The sequence below is a fragment of the Dendropsophus ebraccatus genome, chromosome 6, assembly GCF_027789765.1.
Source record: "Dendropsophus ebraccatus isolate aDenEbr1 chromosome 6, aDenEbr1.pat, whole genome shotgun sequence".
Taxonomy (NCBI): Eukaryota; Metazoa; Chordata; class Amphibia; order Anura; family Hylidae; genus Dendropsophus; species Dendropsophus ebraccatus.
The window spans coordinates 2,464,997-2,488,433 of NC_091459.1; the positions used below are offsets into that span (position 1 = coordinate 2,464,997).

General features: G+C 45.7%; 1 protein-coding gene across 3 annotated transcripts in view; it reads right to left on the reverse strand.

Moving 5' to 3' along the window:
- The window catches only part of C6H6orf118 (chromosome 6 C6orf118 homolog), a 45,501-nt gene that overhangs the window by 21,057 nt on the left and 1,007 nt on the right, over nucleotides 1–23,437 (reverse strand). Inside the window, exon 1 of one of the 3 annotated variants that reach the window (XM_069974382.1) lies at nucleotides 8,754–8,820. The exons of the other annotated variants lie outside the window; for them this stretch is intronic. The gene's annotated coding sequence lies outside the window, so the exon portion shown is untranslated. Of the gene's footprint in view, nucleotides 1–8,753; nucleotides 8,821–23,437 lie in introns of those variants that run through there. 3 annotated transcript variants of the gene reach the window in all.

Consider the following 23,437-nt stretch of genomic DNA (forward strand, 5'->3'; position numbering starts at 1 on the left):
ATGGCGGTGTTATCCAGTCACAGTATGGCGGTATTGGTCAGGTCTGGTATGGCGGTGTTATCCAGTCACAGTATGGCGGTATTGGTCAGGTCTGGTGTGCCAGTGTTATCCAGTCACAGTATGGCGGTATTGGTCAGGTCTGGTGTGCCAGTGTTATCCAGTCACAGTATGGCGGTATTGGTCAGGTCTGGTATGGAGGTGTTATCCAGTCACAGTATGGTAGTATTGGTCAGGTCTGGTATGGCAGTGTTATCCAGTCACAGTATGGCGGTATTGGTCAGGTCTGGTATAGCAGTTTTTTCCAGTCACAGTATGGTGGTATTGGTCAGGTGTGTTATGACAGTGTTACCCAGTCACAATATGGTAGTATTGGTCAGGTCTGGTATAGCGGTGTTATCCAGTCACAGTATGGCGATATTGGTCAGGTCTGATATGATGGTGTTATGCAGTCACAGTATGGCGGTATTGGTCAGGTCTGGTATGGCAGTGTTATCCAGTCACAGTATGGCGGTATTGGTCAGGTCTGGTATGACAGTGTTATCCAGTCACAGTATGGCGGTATTGGTCAGGTCTGGTATGACAGTGTTATCCAGCACAGTATGGCGGTATTGGTCAGGTCTGGTGTGGCAGTGTTACCCAGTCACAGTTTGGTATACCTGTAGTGCCCTGTATATACATGTACTGTATAGATGGAATAGGGGGTCCTGTATATACATGTACTGTATAGATGGAGTAGGGGGCCCTGTACATATGTACTGTATAGATGGAGTAGGGGGTCCTGTATATACATGTACTGTATAGATGGAGTAGGGGGTCCTGTATATACATGTACTGTATAGATGGAGTAGGGGGTCCTGTATATACATGTACTGTATAGATGGAGTAGGGGGTCCTGTATACATGTACTGTATAGATGGAGTAGGAGGTCCTGTATACATGTACTGTATAGATGGAGTAGGGGTCCCTGTATACATGTACTGTATAGATGGAGTAGGGGTCCTGTATACATGTACTGTATAGATGGAGTAGGGGGTCCTGTATATACATGTACTGTATAGATGGAGTAGGGGGTCCTGTATACATGTACTGTATAGATGGAGTAGGGGGTCCTGTATATACATGTACTGTATAGATGGAGTAGGGGGTCCTGTATATACATGTACTGTATAGATGGAGTAGGGGGCCCTGTATATACATGTACTGTATAGATGGAGTAGGGGGTCCTGTATACATGTACTGTATAGATGGAGTAGGGGGTCCTGTATATACATGTACTGTATAGATGCAGTAGGGGGTCCTGTATACATGTACTGTATAGATGGAGTAGGGGGTCTACCAGTTATCACTGTGGTTGTTGTGAGGCAGCTGCCCTAGCAACCATTGCTCCCTGTGGAAATGAAAGCAGTAATTCTATTGGTTGCTAAGGCTCCAACTGCCGTGTCTGCTGCAGCTAATTATATCACCTGTGTTTGCAGTAAGGAGATTTTCCCATTTATCTCTATGGGGCGCCGCTCTTCCCCCTCCCCCTCCCCTCCTGTACATCTGGCGGGGACGGGACCTTCGCTAAAACCGGGCACCCAATATATCTGTGGGCCAAATTTGGGGTCAAACGGTTCAGGCGTTTGGAAGTCTATAGAGGACAGACAGACGGAAGGACAGACAGACAGACAGACTTTGATTTTTATGATATAGATGTGGGGGGTGTTGCTGTATATAGGGGTTATGTGGGGGGGTGTTGCTGTATATAGGGGTTATGTGGGGGGTGTTGCTGTATATAGGGGTTATGTGGGGACTGTTGCTGTATATAGAGGTTATGTGGGGACTGTTGCTGTATATAGAGGTTATGTGGGGGCTGTTGCTGTATATAGGGGTTATGTGGGGGCTGTTGCTGTATATAGTAGTTACTAGAAAATGTACCCGGCGCTGCCCGGGTATAAAGTGTCAGTGTGTTAATTAGATTTGTTCTAAGGTGCCCAGGAGGCCAAGCTAAAGGTATTGTTTCATCTGAGTTAATCAGTGGAATTAGTGTATACCTGTAGTGTATAGTTGGAGGGGTTCTGTATACCCACAATGTATAGTTTTTATGGGTCTCACATATCTGTAGTGCATAGTTGGGGGGGCTGTATACCTATAGTGTATAGTTGGGGGGGTCCTGTATACCTGTAGTGTGTAGTTGAGGGGGGGCTGTATACCTGTAGTGTAAAGTTGATGTCCTGTATACCTGCAGTGTACAGTTGGTGAAGGTCCTGTATACCTGTACTGTATAGTTCGGGGGTCCTGTATACTGGTCAGGTCTGGTATGGCAGTGTTATTCAGTCACAGTATGGCAGTATTGGTCAGGTCTGGTATGACGGTGTTATCCAGCACAGTATGGCGGTATTGGTCAGGTCTGGTGTGGTGGTGTTATCCAGTCACAGTATGGTGGTATTAGTCAGGTCTGGTGTGGCAGTGTTACCCAGTCACAGTATGGCGGTATTGGTCAGGTCTGGTATGGCAGTGTTATCCAGTCACAGTGCGGCGGTATTGGTCAGGTCTGGTATGACAGTGTTATCCAGTCACAGTATGGCGGTATTGGTCAGGTCTGGTGTGGCAGTGTTACCCAGTCACAGTTTGGTATACCTGTAGTGCCCTGTATATACATGTACTGTATAGATGGAGTAGGGGGTCCTGTATATACATGTACTGTATAGATGGAGTAGGGGGCCCTGTATATATGTACTGTATAGATGGAGTAGGGGGTCCTGTATATATGTACTGTATAGATGGAGTAGGGGGTCCTGTATACATGTACTGTATAGATGGAGTAGGGGGTCCTGTATACATGTACTGTATAGATGGAGTAGGGGGTCCTGTATATACATGTACTGTATAGATGGAGTAGGGGGTCCTATATACATGTACTGTATAGATAGAGTAGGAGGTCCTGTATATACATGTACTGTATAGATGGAGTAGGGGGCCCTGTATATACATGTACTGTATAGATGGAGTAGGGGTCCCTGTATATACATGTACTGTATAGATGGAGTAGGGGGTCCTGTATATACATGTACTGTATAGATGGAGTAGGGGGTCCTGTATATACATGTACTGTATAGATGGAGTAGGGGGCCCTGTATATACATGTACTGTATAGATGGAGTAGGGGGGTCCTGTATACATGTACTGTATAGATGGAGTAGGGGGTCCTGTATATACATGTACTGTATAGATGGAGTAGGGGGCCCTGTATATACATGTACTGTATAGATGGAGTAGGGGGGTCCTGTATACATGTACTGTATAGATGGAGTAGGGGGTCCTGTATATACATGTACTGTATAGATGGAGTAGGGGGTCCTGTATATACATGTACTGTATAGATGGAGTAGGGGGGTCCTGTATACATGTACTGTATAGATGGAGTAGGGGGTCCTGTATATACATGTACTGTATAGATGGAGTAGGGGGTCCTGTATATACATGTACTGTATAGATGGAGTAGGGGGTCCTGTATATACCTGTACTGTATAGATGGAGTAGGGGGCCCTGTATACATGTACTGTATAGATGGAGTAGGGGGCCCTGTATACATGTACTGTATAGTTGGAGTAGGGGGTCTACCAGTTATTACTGTGGATGTTGTGAGGCAGCTTCCCTAGCAACCATTGCTCCCTGTGAAAATGAAAGCAGTAATCCTATTGGTTGCTAAGGCTCCAACTGCCGTGTCTGCTGCAGCTAATTATATCACCTGTGTGTGCAGTGAGGAGATTTTCCCATTCATCTCTATGAGGTGCCTCTCTTTCCCCTCCCCCTCCCCTCCTGTACATCTGGCGGGGACGGGACCTTCGCTATAACCTTCCCGGGCACCCAATGTATCTGTGGGCCAAATTTGGGGTCAGATGGTTCAGGTGTTTTGAAGTCTATAGAGGACAGACAGACAGACAGAAGGACAGACAGACTTTGATTTTTATGATATAGATGTGGGGGCTGTTGCTGTATATAGGGGTTATGTGGGGACTGTTGCTGTATATAGGGGTTATGTGGGGGCTGTTGCTGTATATAGAGGTTATGTGGGGACTGTTGCTGTATATAGGGGTTATGTGGGGACTGTTGCTGTATATAGAGGTTATGTGGGGACTGTTGCTGTATATAGAGGTTATGTGGGGACTGTTGTTGTATATAGGGGTTATGTGGGGACTGTTGCTGTATATAGGGGTTATGTGGGGACTGTTGCTGTATATAGAGGTTATGTGGGGGGTGTTGCTGTATATAGAGGTTATGTGGGGGGTGTTGCTGTATATAGGGGTTATGTGGGGGGTGTTGCTGTATATAGGGGTTATGTGGGGACTGTTGCTGTATATAGGGGTTATGTGGGGGGTGTTGCTGTATATAGGGGTTATGTGGGGGGTGTTGCTGTATATAGAGGTTATGTGGGGATTGTTGCTGTATATAGGTGTTATGTGGCGGCTGTTGCTGTATATAGGGGTTATGTGGGGGGTGTTGCTGTATATAGGGGTTATGTGGGGGGTGTTGCTGTATATAGGGGTTATGTGGGGACTGTTGCTGTATATAGAGGTTATGTGGGGGCTGTTGCTGTATATAGGGGTTATGTGGGGGCTGTTGCTGTATATAGGGGTTATGTGGGGGCTGTTGCTGTATATAGGGGTTATGTGGGGGGTGTTGCTGTATATAGGGGTTATGTGGGGGCTGTTGCTGTATATAGGGGTTATGTGGGGGGTGTTGCTGTATATAGGGGTTATGTGGGGACTGTTGCTGTATATAGGGGTTATGTGGGGGGTGTTGCTGTATATAGGGGTTATGTGGGGACTGTTGCTGTATATAGGGGTTATGTGGGGGGTGTTGCTGTATATAGGGGTTATGTGGGGACTGTTGCTGTCTATGGGGGTTATGTGGGGACTGTTGCTGTATATAGGGGTTATGTGGGGGGTGTTGCTGTATATAGGGGTTATGTGGGGACTGTTGCTGTATATAGGGGTTATGTGGGGGCTGTTGCTGTATATAGGGGTTATGTGGGGGGTGTTGCTGTATATAGGGGTTATGTGGGGACTGTTGCTGTATATAGAGGTTATGTGGGGACTGTTGCTGTATATAGGGGTTATGTGGGGGGTGTTGCTGTATATAGGGGTTATGTGGGGACTGTTGCTGTATATAGAGGTTATGTGGGGACTGTTGCTGTATATAGGTGTTATGTGGCGGCTGTTGCTGTATATAGGGGTTATGTGGGGGGTGTTGCTGTATATAGGGGTTATGTGGGGGGTGTTGCTGTATATAGGGGTTATGTGGGGACTGTTGCTGTATATAGAGGTTATGTGGGGGCTGTTGCTGTATATAGGGGTTATGTGGGGGCTGTTGCTGTATATAGGGGTTATGTGGGGGCTGTTGCTGTATATAGGGGTTATGTGGGGGGTGTTGCTGTATATAGGGGTTATGTGGGGGCTGTTGCTGTATATAGGGGTTATGTGGGGACTGTTGCTGTATATAGGGGTTATGTGGGGGCTGTTGCTGTATATAGGGGTTATGTGGGGGGTGTTGCTGTATATAGGGGTTATGTGGGGACTGTTGCTGTATATAGAGGTTATGTGGGGACTGTTGCTGTATATAGGGGTTATGTGGGGGGTGTTGCTGTATATAGGGGTTATGTGGGGACTGTTGCTGTATATAGAGACCCCCCACATAACCCCTATATACAGCAACAGTCCCCACATAACCCCTATATACAGCAACACCCCCCACATAACCCCTATATACAGCAACACCCCCCACATAACCCCTATATACAGCAACAGCCCCCACATAACCCCTATATACAGCAACAGTCCCCACATAACCCCTATATACAGCAACAGTCCCCACATAACCCCTATATACAGCAACACCCCCCACATAACCCCTATATACAGCAACACCCCCCACATAACCCCTATATACAGCAACACCCCCCACATAACCCCTATATACAGCAACAGTCCCCACATAACCCCTATATACAGCAACACCCCCCACATAACCCCTATATACAGCAACAGTCCCCACATAACCTCTATATACAGCAACAGTCCCCACATAACCCCTATATACAGCAACACCCCCCACATAACCCCTATATACAGCAACAGCCCCCAAATAACCCCTATATACAGCAACAGTCCCCACATAACCCCTATATACAGCAACACCCCCCACATAACCTCTATATACAGCAACACCCCCCACATAACCACTATATACAGCAACACCCCCCACATAACCCCTATATACAGCAACACCCCCCACATAACCCCTATATACAGCAACACCCCCCACATAACCCCTATATACAGGGGGGCTGTTGCTGTATATAGGGGTTAAGTGGGGGGTGTTGCTGTATATAGGGGTTATGTGGGGACTGTTGCTGTATATAGAGGTTATGTGGGGACTGTTGCTGTATATAGGGGTTATGTGGGGGGTGTTGCTGTATATAGGGGTTATGTGGGGGGTGTTGCTGTATATAGGGGTTATGTGGGGGGTGTTGCTGTATATAGGGGTTATGTGGGGACTGTTGCTGTATATAGGGGTTATGTGGGGGGTGTTGCTGTATATAGGGGTTATGTGGGGGGTGTTGCTGTATATAGGGGTTATGTGGGGGGGTGTTGCTGTATATAGGGGTTATGTGGGGACTGTTGCTGTATATAGAGGTTATGTGGGGGCTGTTGCTGTATATAGGGGTTATGTGGGGGCTGTTGCTGTATATAGGGGTTATGTGGGGGCTGTTGCTGTATATAGGGGTTATGTGGGGGGTGTTGCTGTATATAGGGGTTATGTGGGGGGTGTTGCTGTATATAGGGGTTATGTGGGGGCTGTTGCTCTATATAGGGGTTATGTGGGGACTGTTGCTGTATATAGGGGTTATGTGGGGGGTGTTGCTGTATATAGGGGTTATGTGGGGACTGTTGCTGTATATAGGGGTTATGTGGGGGCTGTTGCTGTATATAGGGGTTATGTGGGGGGTGTTGCTGTATATAGAGGTTATGTGGGGGGTGTTGCTGTATATAGGGGTTATGTGGGGACTGTTGCTGTATATAGGGGTTATGTGGGGGGTGTTGCTGTATATAGGGGTTATGTGGGGGGTGTTGCTGTATATAGGGGTTATGTGGGGACTGTTGCTGTATATAGGGGTTATGTGGGGGGTGTTGCTGTATATAGGGGTTATGTGGGGGGTGTTGCTGTATATAGGGGTTATGTGGGGGGTGTTGCTGTATATAGTGGTTATGTGGGGGGTGTTGCTGTATATAGGGGTTATGTGGGGGGTGTTGCTGTATATAGGGGTTATGTGGGGACTGTTGCTGTATATAGTAGTTATGTGGGGACTGTTGCTGTATATAGGGGTTATGTGGGGGGTGTTGCTGTATATAGGGGTTATGTGGGGGGTGTTGCTGTATATAGGGGTTATGTGGGGGGGTTGCTGTATATAGGGGTTATGTGGGGGCTGTTGCTGTATATAGAGGTTATGTGGGGGGTGTTGCTGTATATAGAGGTTATGTGGGGGGGTGTTGCTGTATATAGGGGTTATGTGGGGGGTGTTGCTGTATATAGGGGTTATGTGGGGGGTGTTGATGTATATAGTGGTTATGTGGGGGGTGTTGCTGTATATAGAGGTTATGTGGGGACTGTTGCTGTATATAGGGGTTATGTGGGGGCTGTTGCTGTCTATGGGGGTTATGTGGGGGGTGTTGCTGTATATAGGGGTTATGTGGGGGGTGTTGCTGTATATAGGGGTTATGTGGGGACTGTTGCTATGGGGGTTATTTGGGGACTGTTGCTGTATATAGTAGTTATGTGGGGGGTGTTGCTGTATATAGGGGTTATGTGGGGGGTGTTGCTGTATATAGGGGTTATGTGGGGGGTGTTGCTGTATATAGGGGTTATGTGGGGGGTGTTGCTGTATATAGGGGTTATGTGGGGGGTGTTGCTGTATATAGGGGTTATGTGGGGACTGTTGCTGTATATAGGGGTTATGTTGGGGGTGTTGCTGTATATAGAGGTTATGTGGGGGCTGTTGCTGTATATAGAGGTTATGTGGGGACTGTTGCTGTATATAGAGGTTATGTGGGGACTGTTGCTGTATATAGGGGTTATGTGGGGACTGTTGCTGTATATAGGGGTTATGTGGGGGCTGTTGCTGTATATAGGGGTTATGTGGGGGCTGTTGCTGTATATAGGGGTTATGTGGGGGGTGTTGCTGTATATAGGGGTTATGTGGGGGGTGTTGCTGTATATAGGGGTTATGTGGGGGCTGTTGCTCTATATAGGGGTTATGTGGGGACTGTTGCTGTATATAGGGGTTATGTGGGGGGTGTTGCTGTATATAGGGGTTATGTGGGGACTGTTGCTGTATATAGGGGTTATGTGGGGGCTGTTGCTGTATATAGGGGTTATGTGGGGGCTGGTGCTGTATATAGGGGTTATGTGGGGGGTGTTGCTGTATATAGGGGTTATGTGGGGGCTGGTGCTGTATATAGGGGTTATGTGGGGGGTGTTGCTGTATATAGGGGTTATGTGGGGGGTGTTGCTGTATATAGGGGTTATGTGGGGGCTGTTGCTGTATATAGGGGTTATGTGGGGGCTGTTGCTGTATATAGGGGTTATGTGGGGGCTGTTGCTGTCTATGGGGGTTACGGATTGGTTTCTATAGGACGCTCCCGGTAAGCAGAGGGCCCGGTATAGGTGTCACGTGCTCACACACCGGAGGGCTCCCGTTACACGGCTCTCACCTTCCAGCAGTCGCTGCTCTTGTCTTTTGCTTCGGGAAGAAGAAGGAACCGAGGAACCGAGGACCCCCCCCCCCCACACACACACACACACACTCCCCGCCTCCTCCTCCTCCTCCTCCCGGTGCCGCCGCCGCTGCGGTTGTCATGGTGACGGTGTAAACACAACCGCCGGTCTTCACTTCCGCTGTGCCCTGTATACACCTCTATATACTGTGCCCCTATATACTGTGCCCTGTATACACCTCTATATACTGTGCCCTCTATACACCTCTATATACTGTGCCCTGTATACTCCTCTATATACTGTGCCCTCTATACTCCTCTATATACTGTGCCCTCTATACTCCTCTATATACTGTGCCCGCTATACTCCTCTATATACTGTGCCCTCTATACTCCTCTATATACTGTGCCCGCTATACTCCTCTATATACTGTGCCCTCTATACTCCTCTATATACTGTGCCCTCTATACTCCTCTATATACTGTGCCCTCTATACTCCTCTATATACTGTGCCCTCTATACTCCTCTATATACTGTGCCCTCTATACTCCTCTATATACTGTGCCCTCTATACTCCTCTATATACTGTGCCCGCTATACTCCTCTATATACTGTGCCCTCTATACTCCTCTATATACTGTGCCCTCTATACTCCTCTATATACTGTGCCCCTACATACTGCGTCCTGTATACACCTCTATACACTGTGCCCCTATATACTGTCCTGTATACACCTCTATACCCTGTGCCCCTATATACTGTGCCCTGTATACACCTCTATATACTGTGCCCCTATATACTGTGTCCTGTATATTCCTCTATACACTGTGACCCTATATACTGCGTCCTGTATACACCTCTATACACTGTGCCCCCTATATACTGTCCTGTATACACCTCTATACCCTGTGCCCCTATATACTGTGCCCTGTATACACCTCTATATACTGTGCCCCTATATACTGTGTCCTGTATATTCCTCTATACACTGTGACCCTATATACTGCGTCCTGTATACACCTCTATACACTGTGCCCCCTATATACTGTGCCCTGTATACACCTCTATACACTGTGCCCCTATATACTGTGCCCTGTATACACCTCTATATACTGTGCCTCTATATACTGTGTCCTGTATATTCCTCTATACACTGTGCCCCTATATACTGTGCCCTGTATACACCTCTATATACTGTGCCCCTATATACTGTGCCCTGTATACACCTCTATACACTGTGACCCTATATACTGTGTCCTGTATACTCCTCTATACACTGTGCCCCTATATACTGTGTCCTGTATACTCCTCTATACACTGTGCCCCCTATATACTGTGCCCCTATATACTGTGTCCTGTATACACCTCTATACACTGTGACCCTATATACTGTGTCCTGTATACTCCTCTATACACTGTGCCCCTATATACTGTGTCCTGTATACTCCTCTATACACTGTGCCCCCTATATACTGTGCCCTGTATACACCTCTATACACTGTGCCCCTATATACTGCGTCCTGTATACACCTCTATACACTGTGCCCCTATATACTGCGTCCTGTATACACCTCTATACACTGTGCCCCTATATACTGCGTCCTGTATACACCTCTATACACTGTGCCCCTATATACTGCGTCCTGTATACACCTCTATATACTGTGCCCCTATATACTGCGTCCTGTATACACCTCTATACACTGTGCCCCTATATACTGTGCCCTGTATACACCTCTATATACTGTGCCCCTATATACTGTGCCCTGTATACACCTCTATACACTGTGCCCCCTATATACTGTGTCCTGTATACACCTCTATACACTGTGCCCCTATATACTGTGCCCTGTATACTCCTCTATACACTGTGCCCCTATATACTGCGTCCTGTATACACCTCCATGTGTAATCTGGATCCACAGCTGATTAGTGGGATGATGGGATACTGTGTATGTACCATTGGGGGAGATACCGTGTATGTAGTGCGGGGTGAGATACCGTGTGTAGGGCGGGGCGAGATACTGTGTATGTAACATGGGGGGATATACCGTGTATGTAGTGCGGGGGGAGATACCGTGTGTATTGGGCGGGGTGAGATACCGTGTATGTAACATGGGGGGAGATACCATGTATATAGGGCGGGGTGAGATACTGTACCGTGTATGCAGTGCGGGGTGAGATACCGTGTAATTAACATGGGGGGGATACTGTGTATGTAGTGCGGGGCGAGATACCGTGTATGTAGTGCGGGGCGAGATACCGTGTATGTAGTGCGGGGCGAGATACCGTGTATGTAGTGCGGGGCGAGATACAGGGAGGACCTAAGGAACCTGTACAAGCCCTATTAAAGAGAAGTCCAACTATTTGAAAGATTCCACAGCCGTCAGGGGCCGGAAAGATCATAATAAACCATCACTGCTTTCCTCTCCCTGTGGCCGCCATGTGCTGCGTCTCCGGGACCCCGACGGAAGGCATTTTCTGATGACATCACAACTTACGCCGGCAAATGCCCAACCGGACGTAAGAGGAACAGATCACTGATCTCAGGGAGACCGGCCAAAGATAACACTGCCGGCTGCGGGTTAAAGCGCTCAATGCAGTGATATCCTTGGTGCATTGCTCCCTGGGAAACATAAATATGCAAAAAAAGGAACCTGTGGAGCCTCATTAAAGAGTCTGGAAACCCAGGACCAGCCCGATATCCCTCCGGCCTTGGCTTTTCCCTTGTCATTACATTGACCTATAGGGCCACTTAATATGGTGGTTTTCTTCCAGGAGCCGCCCCTTGGCTGTGTCCTTCCCAGAGAGATATCTGGCTGGTCCTGGGTTTCAAAACTCTTACAGGGGTTCTCCAGTGCTACAAAAACATGGCCACTTTCTTTCAGAGACAGCACCACTCTTGTCTCCAGTTCAGGTGCAGTTTGCAAATAAGCTCCATTTACTTCAATGGAACTGAGCAGCAAAACCCCGCCCAAGCTGGAGACAAGAGCGGTGCTGTCTCTGGAAGAAAGTGGCCATGTTTTTGTAGTGCTGGAGAACCCCTTTAAATGAGGCTCCACAGGCTCCCTCTTTTGCATATTCTTATACAGCGCGTCTTTTATTAGACATTGGATGGCCTGGACCACCGGACCTCCTATGTGGCAGCGTCCAGAAGGTTTGTGTGATGGCTCCGACCTCACAGGAGGTAACAATAGGCCCAATAATACAGCACTGCTGCCATCTAGGGACCAATATCTGCATTTTACCTTCTTGTCATATAAATCCATATATTCATTGGACGCGCCTTAGAATGGGACAAATTGTACTCACATCTTACATAATAAACGTGCGGCAGTAATTCATATGTGCTGATATTCTCTAAATGATATATAAATATAGGTACAGGGAAGTACAAGTTAGCGCCACTAAGCCCCGCCCACAACGACACAGTTGGCCCTGCCCCCTCGCCGGCAATTGGAATAGGCTGGCCGAAAGGTCTAGACCCCACCCCCTTGACGTCGACCAACCAATGGGCGTCAAGGGGGCGTGACAAACTGTACCGTTGTGGGCGGGTCTAAGCGGCGCTAAGGCCGCAAGGCCACACCCACTTAATACAATCTGCAGTTGATAAAAGGACACTGTTTACTTGAACAAACACCATGACGTATGATATAAAATAAGGTATGAAAAACACTAAATTTACCCTTTACACCTGTGTAGAGATGTCAGAATGCAAAAAGAGGGGGACAGTGTCACTTTAAGTATATTACATCCATTATTATTTAGTAACTATAACAAATCGCATATAGGTTTCCTGCATCCTGTGGCTGTGATGAGTTACTGCTGCCATCTGGTGGACATTAGGTATATTCCAACTTAATAGTTCAGCACAGAAACAGAGTATTGCTGCCATCCGGTGGTGAGAATAATTGTTGCATGTCCATTGCACATTGTTGCTTAACCTACCAAAAGGCTTGATATTTATCTTAATTAGAGATGAGGGAACCTGGAGCAGCTCGAGTGATCCGAACCCAAACTTTCGGCATTTGATTAGCGGTGACTGCTGAAGTTTGATAAAGCCCTAAGGCTATGTGGAAATCATGGATATAGTCATTGGCTGTATCCATGTTTTCCAGACAACCTTAGAGCTTTATCCAAGTTCAGCAGCCACCGCTAATCAAATACCAAACGTTGGGGTTCAGATAGACTCGAACCCGATTTGCTCATCTCTAATCATAATATAAGTCGTTAACTCATAGAAAACCATATAGGTAATAGCTAGTGGAGCATGCATACATATATATGGTGTCCCACCACGGGTGTTACTAGTATGTTATACCCTCGCAAAAGCCTGTACTTCAAGTACCTGTGGTAATGAAGTAGTACCTAATTTTTGCTATAAGATGTCGCTATTCTATGTAACTGTACTTGTATTTTGCACAGCTGCAGGTAAAGGATTATTGTTTGTTATAATCTGTACGCCAATGAGGACCTTCCCTTCTTCTCTACCAATCTCTAAACTTCTTTCTTTCTATGCTTTCCTTTTCTCCACCACTCACAGGGGATATTACACCTCCTGTAGGAAGTCGTCACATGGGGAGAGGAAGTATACACCCACTCATAGTCAGTCTTTGGCTGTTGAGCAGAGAAGAATCAAAACAAGTTGGTCACTGCTTTGGTCCAGCTGGGCCCTGGCTTTGCCAGGTCCCCACTCCAGAACTAGTCCACAGATGCACATGGGCAACGCAGACACCAGTTTTTTTGAAAGTAGCACTTCCACACACTATGCAGTGTTAAGCTACTCAAGGGAGAGGAAAAAAAGTCAGAGAAACCCCAACCCACGCCAAGAACAAGTCTAAAAGTGCAGGACGGTATCCTGATAACAAGAGGAACTGGTCCAGATAGAGCAAAGTTGCTAGAAGCCTACATACTCTCTCAGCACGGGTATAACTAGGAAACCTTGTCCACTCTGCTCAACCTAGGTAACAAGGTCTGGGGCTTGTGTTACCCTCATAGGACGGGTCACCCAACACTGGTGGGCAAAAGGTGGTATAGCAACAAAGGTCAAAACACGGGCACAAGTAAACTTCTATTTTCAAGTCTTCAGTATTCTACTACTACTTCTTCTAAAGTTCCGGCAGAGCACATTACTACTTGGGTTGGGACTCTCACATCCTACTCCTCTCTACTACTCTGAACCTGCAGTACAAACTTCTCTTTACAACTTGGGATTCTCACAACCTACTCCTCTCTACTACTCTGAACTTTAAGCACAAACTCCTCCCAAGTATTCTGGACTCTCAGTACAAACTCCTCTCCACTACTCTCAGCTCTATTAATCTAAAGGTCCTGTCAAGTCTACAGTCTGCTGTCAGCTATTGGATAAAAGTAAAGGTGATCTACTTATGCCTATGGGACTCAATGATTATTGCTCAAGCACCTACACAACAGATACCACATCCTTGGGTCATCTCCCCTTTCTGTGGGTGGCGGTACTGATAGTCTGGGTGGGTCACAACTCCACTCCGGACCACCGTGATAAGTACCCAAGGGACCCCCTCACAGCCCGGCAGGTCACCGACTACAGGGGAAAGGGTATAGCCGGCCTCACTAAAATAAAAGCAGGTGTGCCCCCATACTTGTGTGCCCACCTGACACTGGCGTCACAACACCTTACCATCTGGCTGAGCTATACTCCGACCAACCACTACAGCAGTGGCGTCACACAATACCATCTGGTAAGTAACCGGTCGAGCCTCACAGGAGAGCAACACACACACATTCTATATATATTATATATATATAGACTTAGGGGATAGGGGACAGACAGCAGCCATTGATAGTGATTGTCAGATTAGACGGCAGGGTGGAGCGAGATGGGGAAAAGATGATTTGTTTTGTTTTGTCCATGCTGAATCTTAGAAAGCGGGAGGAGAAGGAGGATATGGCCGATAGACAATCTGGAATCCTGGATAGAAGAGAGGTGACATCCTGACCAGAGAGGTAGATCTGAGGGTCATCAGCGTAGAGGTGGTACTTGAAGCCGTGGAATGATATGTCCCAGGCCAGAAGTATAGAAGGAGAAGAGAGGAGGCCCGAGTACAGAGCCTTGGGGAACACCAACTGTGAGGGGACAAGGAGAGGAGGTGGTGTGAGAGCGAGGAGAGGAGGTGGTGTGGGAGAGAGGAGAGGAGGTGGTGTGAGAGCGAGGAGAGGAGGTGGTGTGAGGGGACGAGGAGAGGAGGTGGTGTGAGAGCGAGGAGAGGAGGTGGTGTGAGGGGACGAGGAGAGGAGGTGGTGTGGGAGCGGAGGGGAGGAGGTGGTGTGGGAGCGAGGAGAGGAGGTGGTGTGGGAGAGAGGAGAGGAGGTGGTGTGGGAAAGGAGGGGAGGAGGTGGTGTGGGAGCGAGGAGAGGAGGTGGTGTGGGAAAGGAGGGGAGGAGGTGGTGTGGGAGCGAGGAGAGGAGGTGGTGTGGGAAAGGAGGGGAGAGGAGGTGGTATAGCTCCACCACTGTGTAATCCTTTGTTCTCTGCTGCCAACTAATCTCCCTCCTCCCCTCTTCATAGCACTGATGTAAAACAGTCGAGAGTTCCTGATTCTGAGCAGTGGATGACAGAAAGGAGAGGGGGGGGACCTGGGAAAATGCAGATAATGGCATATTTGCCTAATAAACCCAGTTACAAAACTTCTTAAAATTACCTGGACTATTGATTTCTGCAAAAAAAAAAAAAAAAAATTTAACAACAGTGACACTTTAAGTATGTGATATTTTGTATATTAAGTGAAGCCATTACAATATGGCGCCGACCTTCTAAACATGTAGATATATTTACATTCCTTACAGTACGTTAGTTGTGTAGCACTAGTGTTACTAACTCCTCTTGTACCTCAGCCAATGAAGTACTGACACCAGCCTTAGTAGAAGTATACACGCCCCCAGGGTATATAAAGTGGCCGCCATCTTTGAATAAAGGAAATCCACCTTAACCATCAGTGTGTCAGGGGGGTTGATTCTCAGTGCGCACTATAAACTATATAACTTGTAATTTGGAGCAGTCAATATGACAGCCCTCCTGAGGTGCCCCCATAACGGAGGCCAAGGAGCGAGATAGCCGGATGATACAGCCGCAATGAAAACATTCACACCGCTCTGAAACATACGAGGGGGGAGACTGCAGCTCCAAGATAAGGAGGTAAGAGGTTTATTTTACCTACCAACCCTCCTATGTCTCAGCTCCGTGCTGCGTGTGACGGCTGTCCAGCCGGACACCTGACCACTTGAGTCCCAAGAACCTGGTCAAGCCCCGATATTGACTGTCTGTGTATAACGTATTACTGTAAGGGACCTTGGACTTCAGGATATAGTGTGGAAATTAAAACACTGTTACATGGTTCCCGATCTTGGGCATAGTGCCAAGGTCGAAGAGAAAAAGATACCTTGAAAAGCTCCTGGGAGCCGCTGTGGAGGCCGATGTGTGCCGGACCAAAAATTATTATTCCGGGAAGGAGGGGTAATATAACAAAAGAAGTTATAGTCACCTTTCCTGGTGCCCATGCAGCTCTGCGTTCCGCTCCCGCACACCTGCTGGCCGTCTCCTCAGCTCCCAACTATGTCACAACCCGGCTGACGGGCCAATTCCACACACTTGGGACGTTCAACCCGGGTTGTGACATACCTGGAATCTGGGAGGACGCCCAGCTTGTTACGGGAGCCCGGCGATGCAGCACAGGGACAGCATAGTCTTCTTTAATTCCCCTCCCCCCCCCCCCCCCCCCCCGCTCATAATGATTTTTTTGACGCCCCCCCCTCCAGACTTTTTTAATTAATTCCCCCCACTGTTTCTATTCTGTTGCCATTGACTTCTATCTGACAGATAGAACCGTGAGCGAGCGGCCGTTGCCTGTTCCCCTTTACAATTCTCGTCTATTTTCTTACATTTTGCTGGATTCAGAAACGTCCAGAAAAATATAAGAATACAAAGAAGAAACGGCCGACCCGTCAGATCCCCGTGTGCTGATTGGTGCATTCTAATACTTACCTTCCATACATCGGGGACTGAGCGGATCCTGTGAAGTAAATAAATAAACAATGCGGCACAAGACGTTCAGGTTATTCAATTCTTTACTGTATTTAGAAATGAAAATCACAGCATCGTTGTCTAAAGTGTCGACTAAATGTGCTAAAATGTGAGAACGGCCTCGTAAAAGAGGCGGAGAGTGGCCGTTCTGCACGTTGTATCCGGCAGAGCTGCTGCTTTCTCCCAGTTTATAAAATACGAGCAGTGTAAGTTCTTTTAAAAAACACAATAGAAATAAAAGCGGATTTATTCGGCCGATTCCTTTAATAACGGGTTTTATGATCCTTTCATTTTCCGACAACAGCAAAGAATATATTCAATAAAAAAAATATACAAAAAGCTCTGAATTCATTATTTACGGCCAAACTAAGAGCAATTTGCACTATATATGTCTAGAAGTATAATACATAAAATAGAGAGATTTGTATTCTTACATATCCACAGAGGTTTCATCTTACTCTACATGGCATCCGCTATGTATATATATATATAGTGTGTATAGAGAGATCAGTAGATATGTACAATTCACCAGCAGCTTATTACTCGTCTACTGTACAAACTTAAATATAAAAAAATGAGGGAAAATATACATTATTTATACGTCCGATGCCAAAGTAAGACCTCTTCAAATTATTGCACTTGCATACTTTGTTCGCTAGATTTTTACACATAGAATATACACATATATATAGGTATATAAAAAATAAGTGCAGTCTACATATTAGAGGAGATCACTATATCCCACACATGGACTGTAATCTGCTCACAGAAAAGAAGACGATTATTTTGTTTTGATTTGTTTTAATAAAACCCGTAATTCTAAAATATCGAGCACAGTTTTTGGTCAGCGAGCGAGCGAAGTGGTTACTATAGAAACATCAGCGGATCTGAAAACTGGAGGCAACTTACTCCCCTTAAAGGGGCTATCCGAGATAACAGGCTCATCGCCGCCTTCTTCTAGAGACAACGCGGCTCTGGTCTCCAGGTTTCCAATTAAATGGTCACTAGAAATAACGTCTGACATCAGACATGGTAAGAGTTACTGATCACCGCGGGTCTCACTGCTGAGGCCCTCTGATCAGGAGATATAGCCGGGCACGGCCAAGCAATCCTCACCCCGGGCGGCCGCTCATTCAGTTATTATTACACTGAAATACATTGACAGAATACACATACGGATGGGGAGTGGATCCCGCTGTCGTGCTCTCTTCCCGGCTGTGATCTATAATTTGTGACATGTCTCATAACGTTATTTGTAGTGACAGGCAGTCTCCAAGCTCCTGACCCAAACAGGAGACAAGAGCAGTGCTGGATCTGGCAGAAAGCGCCCATTTGTTTCTAATGCCAGAGAACCCCTTTAAATCAATAAGAAACAAAGGTTATATAAACTAAATTTGTGCAAAGTTTGACAGAAATGAGAAAATAACTGCAGATCTTTTTGTCCCTTATTCCCATCAATAAGTAAAACAGTGAGAAAAAACTGGGAGAAAATCTCATATTAAAGGGTCCAAGTTACTGGATGTGTCCACAAATCCTGTACGGCTCCTGTGTACTGAGGAGGTGGCGACCGCTTAGGGAGAGAGACGGCCAAAACTGTGACATACATGCTGTATACAGTATAAAGAGAGTGCCGTATACAGTATAGAGTGCGCTGTATACAGTATAAAGAGAGTGCGCTGTATACAGTATATAGAGAGTGCCGTATACAGTATAGAGTGCGCTGTATACAGTATATAGAGTGCGCTGTATACAGTATAAAGAGAGTGCCGTATACAGTATAGAGTGCGCTGTATACAGTATAAAGAGAGTGCGCTGTATACAGTATATAGAGAGTGCCGTATACAGTATAAAGAGTGCCGTATACAGTATGTAGAGAGTGCCGTATACAGTATATAGAGTGCGCTGTAAATAGAGTGCCGTATACAGTATATAGAGTGCCGTATACAGTATATAGAGAGTGCCGTATACAGTATATAGAGAGTGCGCTGTATACAGTATATATATAGAGAGTGCCGTATACAGTATATAGAGAGTGCGCCGTATATAGAGTGCGGTATACAGTATATAGAGAGAGTGCCGTATATAGTGAGTGCACAGTATACAGTGTATATATATGTAGAGAGCGAGCGTGCCATATACAGTGTGTATACATATATATATATATATATATATATATATAGCCATAGAAGGAAAAAAAAACCCAAAAAACTGGTTCACAGTAACATATCAGAATGTCCCGTTCCCCACAGCCAGACATGTGCTAGATTGTCCATAATAGAGAATGTTCACGTCTCTTTATATCATCTGTGTATTATACTGAGGTATACCGAAAACTCACATACTAAAAATAATAAAAAATAACATCACCTAAAGCCCAAAATGGAAAACCAGTGTCCTTCCACTAATGCCAGTATATGATGTATATTATCAGTGTCTGTATATGATGTATATTATCAGTGTCTGTATATGATGTATATTATCAGTGTCTGTATATGATGTATATTATCAGTGTCTGTATATGATGTATATTATCAGTGTCTGTATATGATGTATATTATCAGTGTCTGTATATGATGTATATTATCAGTGTCTGTATATGATGTATATTATCAGTGTCTGTATATTATCAGTGTCTGTATATTATCAGTGTCTGTATATGATGTATATTATCAGTGTCTGTATATGATGTATATTATCAGTGTCTGTATATGATGTATATTATCAGTGTCTGTATATGATGTATATTATCAGTGTCTGTATATTATCAGTGTCTGTATATTATCAGTGTCTGTATATGATGTATATTATCAGTGTCTGTATATGATGTATATTATCAGTGTCTGTATATGATGTATATTATCAGTGTCTGTATATGATGTATATTATCAGTGTCTGTATATTATCAGTGTCTGTATATGATGTATATTATCAGTGTCTGTATATGATGTATATTATCAGTGTCTGTATATTATCAGTGTCTGTATATGATGTATATTATCAGTGTCTGTATATTATCAGTGTCTGTATATGATGTATATTATCAGTGTCTGTATATGATGTATATTATCAGTGTCTGTATATTATCAGTGTCTGTATATGATGTATATTATCAGTGTCTGTATATGATGTATATTATCAGTGTCTGTATATGATGTATATTATCAGTGTCTGTATATTATCAGTGTCTGTATATGATGTATATTATCAGTGTCTGTATATGATGTATATTATCAGTGTCTGTATATGATGTATATTATCAGTGTCTGTATATTATCAGTGTCTGTATATGATGTATATTATCAGTGTCTGTATATGATGTATATTATCAGTGTCTGTATAGGCTGTATTATTATTATAATATTATTACAGTTTTGTATGACTGGCACTAAGCTGTGATTGGCTGCTTCACACTTGCACAGGAGACAGACAAAGTGTAAGTACTTGACTTCTCCTGCGTCATGAAGATCCCGTCCAGGACACGACAGCAACGCGGAGCAAGGACTCTTCTGCTTTGCATGTGCTGAGCCAACTACTATGTGTGATACAACCAACAAGATATCAGATAGAGAATCCTTACACCTCATATTACACCTTCCCAAAAAGTGACAAACATGAGACTCTGTTTAGGCGTGGAGTCACCATGGGCGAGGAGGTTCCCCCCCCCCCATCTTGTCACCCCTCCCCGTCACCCCTCCCCCCCATCTTGTCACTCCCCCATCTTGTCACCCCCCCATCTTGTCACTCCCCCATCTTGTCACTCCCCCACCCCCATCTTGTCACTCCCCCCCATCTTGTCACTCCCCCATCTTGTCACCCCCCCCCCCATCTTGTCACCCCCCCCCATCTTGTCACCCCTCCCCCCTTGAAGCTTGATCCTCCTCATTTGCTGGAAACTTCTGAAGTTACTGCTGAGCTTAAGATATTTCACATAAAATCGGAGCAGAATTCGAGCCGCTGCAGAAAGAACTGAGGCCGCAGACCTGATTCTGCAGCCTATGGCTATGCTCACATTATTGAAGTGCTGTACGTTCCATATGTTTCGGCACACTGTGTGAGAGGCATGGCGACAAATACCAAGGCACTGGACCCCTGCTGGACCCATTTAGCTCAATGGACTAATAGTCGTCTATTACTGAGCGCTGTGTCCCCTCCACTATATACAATGCAGTCGCATTTACAGCAGCCGTGTGCGGTATTACACATTCTACCTACTTGTATGGGCTGATACACGGGGCGCTATGAAGCAGTGTACGTTTTCCAGGCTAACACAAGTTCACACGGAGTAAGAGGCAGAATTCCGTGACGGTACGCTCTGCTGCGGAATCCCGCCTGCCTCAGTGTCATACAGTCTGTCTTTGGGAGGGCTCGTGCGCCTCCGCTCTCCGCATTAACATGTCAATTCCTTGAGCGGAGAGGCGCGGCGCCATGAATCCTGGCTACTCCCCTATCTGTAGAGATATATATACATATATATATGGACAGGGGAGTAGCCAGGATTCATGGGGCCCAATAGACATGCTCACCTGGCCCGGCACAGTCCCTGACGTTCTTCTGTCCTAATGTGCTGTGGGACTGTGCTGGGCCAGGTAAGTATGTTTGTGGGGAGGGGGGGGGGGGGGGCCTGTAGCAGTGACGTGGTCTGCCTATATGGTGGCTCCTCCACTACTGCCAGTGGAAAGGTTTGCATCCAAGTCACAACAGACTTAAAGAAAAGTCTAAACATGGCGGCTTCTCATTATTCTAGTAACAATACACAAATAAACAAAGATGGAACGATGTGACCGGCTGTGGGGTCAGTAGTTAATAGTTGTGGTGTCACCCGGAAACGCTACAATGAGTGACCTGTGCTGCAATAGTACAATCCCAGAGATAAAAACAAACTGAAATAGAAAAGTTTAAACAACGTGAACCGCTGCTCAGCCGTATCATCATCCGCGGTGCCAGCCGCCGAGATTACTGATCTGCTGATCGCACAATGGTCCCTGCCACCAATCTGCAGAAATAATGTCCTAAGGCTATCCTGGTGGCAATGGGGCACAGGAAGAGGCTTGTCAGGAGCCATATTGCTTTAGCAGGCTGATTACTATGGAGATCTGGTTTATCGGACATTGTTCCACCCAAACGTTCCGTCATTCATGCTCTGACATGAGGACAGAAGAATCTAAAGCCTTGTGTACTGTACACACCCTCAGAGCCCGATAAAGTTACATACGGGTGGTCTTCTGTTTGCTTGCCCTGATGAGCCACTGCACAGGGAAACACGTTGGGAAGATGAAAGCTATGCCGATTCTGTGTGTGAGATCAGTAACCGTTACATTGACCGATTTCATGTATAACATTACCTAATGATGATGAATTAATAAAACGAAACACGCACTGGGCACGGGTACTCGCTAGGTATAGATATGGGTGAGAACTTGCTTACGTAGATTCGGGTGCTTTCAAATTACTTTAGTCTTTAGACTAAACATTATATTTGTTTTCCATTATTTACTCCAATAGGGTTTATGTATTAGTATCAAAGGGAACCTGTTAGAAAGTAATTGATATCTTATCTATCACCATCATATTATAGAGCAGGAAGAACTGAGCAGATTGATATATAACTTTGTGGGAAAAGATTCTGTATAACTTGTAACAAGTCGATTGAAATTCCTGCTCATTCTGAGTTAAGGAGTCCAGTGGGTGGAGTCACTCGATGGACTGGACTCCTAGGAATGGAAACATAAGATATTTCAATCAATAAATTACAAGTTGTACTGACTTTTATAAAGATATATATCACTCCGCTCAGCTCCTTCTGGTCTATAACTTGATGCCGATAGATTAGGTAGCATTTTCATGGTGTGGGGTTCCCTGTGGTCATTGTTATATGTGTCTATAACCTATGGGGTAGGAGTCTGTAGCCTCCCTGCGCCTGACCTATTATATGTTATGTTTATATTGTTTTGTTCTTGGTCTAGCACATTCGATGCCTTTCTGGGATCTTTTTTCATTGTTTTCTCCTTGCACTTGTACTGATCTTTATATCTCATTGTTCTTATCTGTACGCTTATGGTGGCTAGAGTGTAATACACTATTGTAGCTTTTGCAGTAAGGTAATGTATTCAGTATGGAGTTACTATTTAGATGCACAGTGGGACTAGGGTTTATAATTATATATGTATGTAAATACATTAGAAATTACGTCCATTGGTTTGTATATTTATTCCAATGAGGAGGGTTGGAGACGTTCACACCTAATGGTCGTACTTCACACTGCAGCGCCGATTTGTTGCAGCAGATTTCAGCCACTTATTTAAATTGGTTGGCAGCTGACTCTGGCAGCCGTAGTTCATGCTCCAAACTGCTGACACTGGCAGAACAAGGAGACACATGGTACCGGTCATACATCCGTCTGTGCTTCCAGAATGAAGGAAAAGCCTTTTATTTTATAGAGGCTTCCCTGAACTACTGAAGTGCTGCAAACTGTAATGTCTCCTCTCTCCCCCTCCCATCCCTGACCCTATTGTCAATCATACAGGGAGGGGGAGAGAGGAGACATTACAGCTTGTAGCAGATCAGGAGCTCAGGAAAGCCTCTTTGTACCAGAAAATAAAAGCCCTTCTCTACATCCTGGAA